The sequence below is a fragment of the Canis aureus genome, chromosome 7 (genome assembly GCF_053574225.1).
Source record: "Canis aureus isolate CA01 chromosome 7, VMU_Caureus_v.1.0, whole genome shotgun sequence".
Taxonomy (NCBI): domain Eukaryota; kingdom Metazoa; phylum Chordata; class Mammalia; order Carnivora; family Canidae; genus Canis; species Canis aureus.
The window spans coordinates 38,785,663-38,796,205 of NC_135617.1; the positions used below are offsets into that span (position 1 = coordinate 38,785,663).

General features: G+C 40.1%; 1 long non-coding RNA gene across 1 annotated transcript; it reads right to left on the reverse strand.

The window, feature by feature from the left end:
- Positions 1-1,670: 1,670 nt before the first annotated feature.
- LOC144316826 (uncharacterized) lies at positions 1,671-8,084 on the reverse strand. The gene is made up of 2 exons (XR_013382667.1): positions 7,876-8,084; positions 1,671-2,087 (listed from the first exon to the last, which is right to left on the reverse strand). It is a non-coding gene; the product is annotated as an uncharacterized LOC144316826 (long non-coding RNA).
- Positions 8,085-10,543: the final 2,459 nt, after the last annotated feature.

A 10,543-nucleotide genomic window follows, 5' to 3' on the forward strand; every position in this document is an offset into this window, starting at 1 on the left:
CATTTTTGGCTAAGTAATTCTTTGTAGTGGGGGGTTGTCCTATACATTGTAGTACATATAGCAGCATCCCTGGTCTTTACACACTGGATTCCAGTAGCACCTTCTCCATGCCACCCACCTTGTGATGATCATAAATGTCTCCAGACACTGCCCAAAGTCCCCTGGGAGGCAAAATCTCCCCTGGTCAAGAACTCTGGTCTAAGTCATATCACTCACAGAGAGCCATGAGTATTACCTATCTTCTTTATCAAAGTCTTCAAAAAGTGAAATTCCTGTCCTTCAAACTACTTGCTACTCTATTAACTTTACTAGTCCTTAAATATTCTACCTAAAGTAAACTAATAACAATTAAGATTTCCCACATCCTTCAAAAAAAAAAAAAAAGCAGCTGACAAAAACCCTAGAATTTAGATGTTAGAGGTTACTGTCACATTGAAAATTCATTTCACTTCCCTTGACGTTATTTCCTTATTTTTACTTGATCATAAAAGGCATTTAAATTATTTTATCACAATGAATATTCAAATTTTTTGTTCAAAATTCCAAGTAAAGAGATTTTCAATAAGAAGCAGATAACTTCATATAATTCATATAATGCATAAACCTTTTATTATTCATAAACTTTATAACTAATGTAGCAATAATGGAACTTTGAGAGTTTCTGTGTCAGTTATATACCTTTTTACTATTTTAATTTTAACATGTTTATTGGAAAATTACCAGGAAACAGAAAAGTATGTAGATTACCATAATCCTACTATACAGAGATAATCACATTTAGGTGTTGATCTTTCTACATTATTCAATTCATATAAATATATCCTATACTAAACCCTTAAACAAATCATGATTTATACTCCAGTCTGTGACTTAGCCATAATGTTTGCTAGACATTAAGGGCAAAATCTGTAATGATAAATATACTTAACTTTCTCAAAAACTGTATTTTACAGCACTAAAGTACACAATGTTGTATTATCTACTTTCAGCAATAATCTCTACATGCTATAATTTTTCTGCTTCTCTAATCCACAGGCTTTAACAATAACAAGAGAGAAGTGAACCCGCAGACACCTGCAGATACAATTAGGGATTTTTTTTCTACTCTATGTGTCATCTAGATATAGATGTCCAAAATTCTAATTTTTCTGAGAATTCTAGTGGAAGGAAGAGAGGGTTTTATATTTTCATGGTCACCTTTTACCTTCCTTTGCTCCATATGGATCCATTGAAACAAAACAAATTAACAAGAACCCCCCCCCCCCAAAAAAAAAAATCCCTCCAAAGGCCATTTATGTGTTTAGAAAATGTCACTGAAAATTTGTCCTTGAACATTAGAAATTATTTCTCCATGTCCCTTCTATCCCCACATTCAGGAAATCTTCAGGAACTGTGTCATCCTTTATAGTTCCCAGGTCATACCACCTCCCTGGTTCTCTGTGCCCTTTCTCTTCTCCCTGGAGCAAGAAGAAATTCTTCTGTTTCCTACAGAGCTCTTTAACTCCACGTTGGTTGCATACAGCCCTTCAAAATCAATGAAGAGCCTTGAGAGAGTTGATGAACAAAATACTTGATTATTGTACAATTTTCAGTCAGAAAAGCCCTGGTAACCAATTAGTCTAACTCTTCGATTCAAAAAATAAATAAATAAATAAAAATGAAGAAACCAGTTGACTATTCTAATTTTATATTTATTGACTACAGTTCAAAGTGTGGGTCAAAGTAAGGGAATAAACACTTGTGAATCATTAGAACACCTGAGGGCCTGGGGCCAGGGACCCAACCTTATGTAACTGGGTAACAGAGGACTCATCTCAATCACTGTGACTCCATTCTCTATAAAATAGGAATAGAACCCATGCTAATAAGAACATTGGTGACCCATATAATGGTTTGCAAAGCATGTTCAAACAGATTGGTTGCTTCTCCCCTTAGAACAACACAGCAAAAGAGATACAGCATTTATAATTATTATCATCCTCATTTATAGAGTCAGAGGAATTAGTGGCCTGATTGAATCCCACTGAAGTAGCTGAGCTCAAAACGGTCCTTGAATCCAAATACTACAGCAACTGCCTTCTCTCTATCTGGAAAGAAAGTTACGAGAATCTAATGACATTACATATATAATGTAATAATATATATATAATTTTCCAAATGAAAAAGAAAAATTAATGAAAACCCAATACTTCTTGCTGTATTTATTTTCAGGTAACTTTGGTAATATGCAGCCACCTAAGAATGCTTTCATGCGAGTGCAGGCATTTTTCTACCAACATTTCCTCCAAATGGCACAGTACATTTTAAATAAAACAACATAGGGCAGCCCCAAATGGCTCAGCGGTTTAGCACCGCCTTCAGCCCAGGGCGTGATCCTGGAGTCCCGGGATTGAGTCCCATGTCAGGCTCCCTGTGTGGAGCCTGCTTCTCCCTCTGCCTGTGTCTCTGCCTCTCTCTCTCTCTCTCTGTGTGTGTCTCTCATAAATAAATAAATAAATAAATAAATAAACAAACAAACAAACAAACTTTAAATAAAACAACATATTAGGATTAAACCATTACACTATGACTAGTTTTTACTTCCATGATGATTCTTTAATGTTTCTGGACTTGCTTTTAAGATTTATCCTGCTCCTTATCAATTGGCAGGTGATCCAAACACTTCTTTGGTCTCATCTCTTACACATGAGCATGCCTGCTTATGCACATGTGCATACACACACACACATACACACACCGCACACACACCTTTACTTTCTCCATTGTTTCTGATAATGATTTTTTTTCCTTGCCTTTGACTATTTACAACACAGACTGCAAGTCCAGCAGACGGATTTCCCAAGATGTACTGATTCTAAGAGACTCCCAGGAGCATTTTGCAGTGACCCCAGTATTCTCCTTCAACAACACAGAAAACTAAAACGTATTATATCTGAAAAATTTGAAACCCCAAAAGCTCAAAAATGTCAATTCCTCAAATATTCTATGTTCTAGATTTTTAATTTCTTTGTAATTTTCCACAGAATATTTTTTCCATAATTTTCATTCATTTCTCAAGCTATGAAGCTCACAATTGAACACATTTTCTATTGAGTTTTCGTGTGTGCTGAGTCAAATGGTTTCAAATGATACAATTACTATATCAAAAAACAAACAGGCACTTAAAATACACCCTCTCCAAACCCAATCTGTACTAGAATGTGTGGGATCTGAAGGCACAGTTGTTCTCAAGTACAAAAAAGAGAATCTACTACATTATGAATTGCTTTTGAAGGAAATAAAATAATTTCACTATATATATATATTATATTTTCTTTCTTAGAATTACCACATATATTCCTGATTGATGTTTGTATTTCAGTACACTGAGATCCCAAACAACATTTTATCCCATCCTAACTACCTTATAATTGTGATTAAATATATATATTGATACCTTACACTTATTTTTAATAAATTTCATAAGACTTTTTGTAATATTGAAAATTTTCATAAAAACAATATTCCCACTTGGTTTAAAAAATTAGACAACAATCCTCCTCATACACAATTGTAATACTCTCAAAAGGGAAAAGTCTTTTAACCATTCTATTTTTAGAAAAGTAAATAATAAACTTAGTTGAAAAAATATAAAAATTTGGATAATGAAACAACTAGAATATCTTGCTATTTATCTATCACATAGAGATGTGCTTGACACTAATCTATATAAAGTGAGGTTTTAGTTCCTCTACTGTAGTACTTTCACAGCACCTCTGTAATTTTGATGATCATGTTATTTTAAGCTTTGTTGGTTCTAAATTGGAAATCTCTAGTTACACTTCTGTTTCTTGTCCAGTAAATTTTAGTCTTGACACCATTCTAGGTGGAATAAGACTGTTGATGCCTGTGTGCATTCCTCTACTTTTGCTACCTTCTTTTATCTTCCTCCTCTGTCAGCTAGCTATTTACTTTTACTCTTTTAGGGTTGTAAACTGAACTGTTAAGTATTTGAGCTGATAAAAGAATGTTTTCATATTTAAGTCAGATTGAGTTCAGTTTTCTACCACAAGAGAAACCCTCTTAACTTCATAACCTCCTACCTGCTTACCTGCTAGCCAGGAAAAGGGGTGCTACCATCTACGTTGTGTAAATGACTATTTTAAAAGGATGTATGATTTTTTTAATACATCAGTATCATTAAAATATATCTCATAAAACAAAGCAAAGTGATAAGATGAAGCTCTGCCATAGTCTAAGACAATATCTTACTCAGGAAAAGCCTTTCAAAAATAAAACCATTATAGAATATTATTTGAAAACAGGGGGATACATTGTTTATTTTCTAAAAGAGACACTAAAATGGAAGGAAATAGGTGTATAGTAATCCTGGAGAAAATATTTATTGCATTTGAAACATATTCTAGGGGTTATTGTCTTACTATAAAGGCTACTGAAGGGTAAGATGGGAAGTAACCATGACTTAAGTATAATTTATAATATGTATTTTAGTTTATTTTTAAGTCAAACATTTTTTCAGTGACACCTTGAGTTTGCAGAAAACATCCATAAATATGTTTCCTATAACTTTAAAAAATAAGTGTAATAAATTTTCCCTATTTTGTACTATTCTATACTTTTCTGCCTCTCTGAAAAAGGTTTTGAGATTCTATGACTGGTGAATCAAATTCCTCTTCCTTTGTGAATGAAAATCACAGCAATCTCCTTCATGTCCTCACTACACATTCTGATTAAGTTATGCTCAGCTCATCACGCGCAGGATTTATGTATGGTTCAAAACGTGTTATTCATGCACGTAATAATTCACCTCAGAAAGTATTTTAGGTAGCTTAAATAAAATGTACGCATACAAATACAAGCTAGTAATATATAGGTGAAAAATAATAAGCCAAATACTATGTTTATTAAAAAATCACAATGAAGCAGGACATAATACCTTCTTAAATTGAACTGTAAATTTAGTTCTGAGCTTCCTGATAGTTTAAATAAAAAGGAGAAGTTACAAATATTTCAATTCAAGGGAAACCAAACTTCTGCTAATACTAAACTCTAAAAGAAATTTCCCTTAGGGACTGTAGCCCAGAATAAAATGGGGAGGAAAACCTAGTGTGCCTATCACCAATATTTTCTGGAATTTTCTTCCTGTTTCTCCATATGCATATAGAAGTGTCTTGCCATAAGTAGGTACCGCACTGAGGAAACTGCATGGGCAGGTTCAAGAAATCAGAAAAACAGAAATTGTTAAAGGAGAGCCAAGGGATCTGATGTTGTGGATTCTCTCATCCCTATTGAAATCAGGAAAAAAAAAACGAGCAAATTGTTTTTCTATTCTCTCTCTATAGATATTATTTCACTATTCCTAATAACATTTTCAAATAAGCAAACTGGATTCAGTGAATTGAAGTCAAATGAAAGTCTGATTTGTCCAAAACACATAGAAATTCTGAGTCATCTCAATGATCAGAATAAAGAAGGTATGAATCAAGTTATTTGTTATACTCAGTGATGAAGCAGTCTTAAGATGATAGTATCTTAAATGTAAAAACACAGAAAAATCATATTGTCATTAGTCATATTACCATAAATCATGTGATACAGCTTATAAAAGACCTTATGTCTCTATATTTTAAAAATAATTATCTTTACAAATGCTAAAACTACAACAGCTTCTTTAGTAAACATTTAAATGTATGTTAAAACTGGCAGTTCTCTAAGAGTGACACCTCTCTTGTTCCATACTGAATAACTGATGAAGAAATAATTGATGAAAAACTGAAAATATTACTTAGTGAATGAAATATCACCATAGTGAAGTCAGGAATATTACCCAATTGATAAAATATTCATTCCCTGTAATAAATGGGTGTGAAGTCATCAATTATCAGGAAACTACCAAACACTGGTTTTGACTTAAATTTACTTAATAAGCCATGTTTATTGGATTCATATTGATCGATTCTTCCACAATTTCCACTTAGAAAATGAAATCTGTGCACTTAATTAGTTGAAAATAACAACTGCTGGTTCAATTAAATTTAGCAAATTTCACATTCTAGTGTTACCATATGTACATTTGTTTGAAGTAATAATTAAACTTCTGTACTAGATTGCATATTTTGGAACAAAGTAAACAAATCACATTATGAAATATCTCTAAAAATACACATTTGATTTCCTCTCGGAATATTAAGCACAAATGCCTTAAGTGAATCCCTAATAAATGGCTGCAAAAATTAGTTGATTATATGGGTATAAATTTGACCTAGCCATTAATAAATTCTACATAAAACTATGCACATTGGCAGTCACAGAATACATTAAATTTCATTTAGAGAGAAAAATGTAAAAAAAAAGAAAGAAAAAATAAAACTTGGGAGTGCTGCCTTGCTCTAAAATTAAGGAGGTGGAGTTTCATTCATATCTAAGTTGTGGGAAAACTAATGGGATCAAAAAAATATTTCAAGTTGAGGGGATCTCTGGGTGGCTCAGTGGTTTAGCGCCTGCCTTGGGCCCAGGGCATGATCCTGGGGTCCTGGGATCAAGTCCCACATCAGGCTCCCTGCGTGGATCCTGCTCCTCCCTCTGCCTGTGTCTCTGCCTCTCCATGTCTCTCATGAATAAATAAAATCTTTAAAAAATAAAAATAAAAAAATATTTCAAGTTGGAAAAATGTGCAAGTCAGGGGAAATACTGCTGGCCCTCTAGTAGGCAATTACCTTGATACTTGGTAGAAAAGCAGAGAAGGACTGTAAACATATTTAAGGCTGCTGTGCACTTGGCACAACGTCTCACAAAATTTCAATAAATGCTATCTTGGTTGGATCTCACAGCATTCTTGATGAGGCATGCAGAGTTGGGGATATGGTCCTTTCATAACAGAGTTAGTCATTAAGAGATTTGCTGAAGGTCAATCCAGAATCTGGATCTTTGGACAAAATTTAGGCATGGAGTTTATGCCTAAGACACGACAGTTATTTTAAATGCAAATAAGTGTGATTGATTTTAATAAATGCAAGTATGTTGTTACCACAAACTATTTTTTCATCATTGTGTAGTCCACTTTCAGTAAAGAGCTCAATAATGTTTATGTGACCATCAATAACAGCAGCTAAGTAATCCTATTCATATCAAATAAGCAACCATGGAGTGGCTATATTATTTGCAAAGTAGTGTGATTAACAGCTAGAGTCATTTATAACAAGTAGTTTACTCAAGTTCTTTCTCTCTCTCTCTCTAGAGAGAGAATAATATAGACATTATAATAATATAATTTATATATATATATAATTTTCTATTCATCTATTTTATCCAACCTCCATTGAAGACCATGTGTGACTTTATTGCAGAAATAAAGTTCACAATACAGATGATTTGTATGTAAAACTACATTTTCACTCTTGAATGCAATTTTCGAAGAAAGAAGAAGAAAGGAAAGAAAGAGAAAGAAAGAAAAGAAAGAAAGAAAGAAAGAAAGAAAGAAAGAAAGAAAGAAAGAAAGAAAGAAAGGAAGGAAGAAAAAAGAAAGAAAAGAAAGAAAGAAAGAAAGAAAGAAAGAAAGAAAGAAAGAAAGAAAGAAAGAAAGAAAGAAAGAAAGAAAGAAAGAAAAAGAAAGTCAGTCAGCAGTACCATGACCACCTGCGTTTAAGAGCAGGCCAGACAGTAAGGTCTGGTTCAGATACCTCCTATTCTGGCAAACTTTATTAACACAAATGCATTCATTATTAAGTACTCTTTGGCCAGACACTTTAAAGCGATGTTAGGGCCTTAATGTGAACAGCCGAGAGTTCTACAACGTGTCTGCGCAGTTTTCTTTCACACGGGAACTTTCTCCACAGAAGGAGTCTCAAAGCGCAGGGTACGGGTGTCGTGACCTACACAAGCAGGACGCGCAGCCTTGCCGTGTCCGTGCACAGCCTAGATCGTCCCGCGGTAACTGAAGCCCCAGACCTGCCTCCTCGACAGCCTCGCACTCGGTGACCCGGCCTCGACGCGCGCTGGGCGCCGGGGGCAGGTCCCACCTCGGGGCTCGGAGCGGTTTGCTCCCAGTGGATCGGGGCGGGTGTGTTGCCGGAGTCGCGTCCCATTGGCCGCGCTCTCGGGGCCGGGCCCGGCTCTCCGACACTGGATTGGACGCAACTACCCCCCGTAGGCCGAGATCATTGGAGGGTGCGGGAGCCAGGGGGTGGGGCGGGTTCCCCAGGATTCTTGACCGAGCGCGCTCCGCTGCGGAGCAGGGCGCCGGGCGCCGGGCTGGAGCCGGGCGGGCGGCCGCGGAGGCAGGACGGGAGGGTCCCGGCGCGAACGGGGGGAGGGTCTCGGGGGGGTCGAGCGGGACAGGGGCCGCTCGCTGGCCGCCCGGGAGCAGCGCCCGATTCCCCGCCGGCGGCGGCCGCTCCGAGACAGCATCTGTCACCGCTCTTCCTCAGCCCTTCTTGGGCCGGGCCGGGCTCCGCCGGAGGCGGCTGGGAAGACGCGGGACCCAGCGTGGCGAGCCCATCAGCTGTCAGGCGAGCGGCGAAGCGACCCGAGGCGGCGAGAGGCACACAAAGAGCGCGGTGAGCGGCGGCGGCGGCGAAAGGGGGCGGCAGATTCGGGACGGCAACTCCCGGCCGCGCCCGCCCGCCCGCCCGCCCGCCCGCGCCGCCGCCGCCGCCGCCGGGGCTGGGTCCGCGGCCGCCGAGACAATGCGGCCGGGCTCCGGCGCCGCGCGCCTCGGAGCACGGGAGCCGTCGAGCCCCCGGCCCCCGTTTGACCGTCCCTCGGCTCGCCCAGCCCCCTCTCGGGAGGCTTGGCCCCCGCCCGGGAAGGGGCGCCCCCTCGCTCCCGCAGCCGGGAAGGAAGTCGGTCCGCGGCCGCCGAGCCCGGCAACTTGCGAGCCGGGAAAAGTTTGCGGCGCCTCCGCGGGGCGGCGCGGCGCGGCGCGGCCCGGCCCGCCCCGCCCCGCCCCTGGCGTCCGCGGTCACCGCCGGTGACTTTCTGGACTCGTCGTCAGCCTGGGCCGCGGCGCGGCGGGCGGCGACTGCGGGGAGGGCCCGAGTCCGTCCGGAGGCGCCCGCGCCCGGGGCTGCGGGTGAGTTGGCTTGTGGGGCGCGCCGCTTCCAAGCTGTCCGGGGCCCCTGGGTCTGGGGGGACGGCAGGGAGACTCAACGCCTTTGGTACTTTTTGGAGCGCGCGGGGAGAACAGATGCAAGTGCGATTGCTTCCGAGTAGCTGACCTGCCGCGACCCGCGACCCGCGACCCGCGACCCGCGGCGGTGGGAACCTCTGAGGAGCCGCGGCTCCCGAGGGCCTGTGCGGGGTGGGGGCTGGGAGGTGGAAAGATGAGAAGGTCGCGCACCAGCCCTGCCTCGTAAGTGCTCGGCGTGACCTTGGACAAGTGACTTAACCACTTAGTGATACAGGAGGCTGGAGCTTACGTGATCTGTGGGGTCTTCTCATTTTTTAAATACATCTCGGTTTGAGATTTTCCTCGGGCCTCAACGTGGTACAGCGAGTTACGGTATACGAGTTGTCCGGTAGGCCAGGGTTTATTTACAGGCGCCTGCAGTCACCTTTCAGCCTCCTGAGGAAACTTTTAAGTCCGAGGTTTTCATACAGTAATATTCGAAGGTTTGGTTTTTGGTTGTTTGGGGTTTTGTTTTGTTCTCCTCCCCCCCCCCCCAGTGAAAAATAATTATCCATTGTTTAAAAACACTTTTTAAAACTAATCTACTTTGCTGCACCATTTGGAGTAGTAGGAGCCATGCTGGGGACAGAGAACCAAGCTTAAGAGTGAAGTGGCAGGTGCCTCCAGCGATCCCTTCATCCCTTCTGGATTCAGTTTAGGGGGAGAACAAGGCTTTTATTATACATAGGAGAGAGAAAACAGGGCAGGTGTTTTGTTGTTATTGTTTTTCTGTGTTGCTTCTTTCTACTGCAAACTTGTGTGTGGAGGGCAGTGGGGGAGTGGGCTCTAACTTCTGACAGAGGAAAAGAAAATGTCACTTATAACCAAAGTGAATCTTAAACTAATGTAAATCTTCCTTACAGGAACAGTTACACGTAATGCAAGTACATCTTGATCTAATTTTAATGAAGGATTGAAAATAGCTGCTATGTTCGGTATCACTGCCGCCAAGATGGCTCACTTACATAATCTTCTTTGTTGGGATGTGTTAGTGACATGTATAATTTTGATAAATTATTAATGTTAAAGGTTGGGTCTGGGAGTGGTATTGGGAATATTTTCATCACTGGTTTCAATATAATGTAGTGTTAACTTTTGGTTATACTAATAACCTGCAATTTTTTTCTCTAAAAAGTGAAATCGAACATTTTCCCTAACCAAAATTCTTTCAACTACTAAATGTATATTTGTCAGTGCTGAATACAGGCAAAATTATTTTGTTCTCTCAATGATAAATTTTCCCAGTTTTTTCACTATTCGTGAACATGCCTTCTAGGAGTCAGGTGCTCCACTGGGTTTTCTCTTCTCATGGAGCTTATAAAAACAAAAACTGATTTCTTTTAATGTAAGTACATAAATACACTCAATAAATATTCA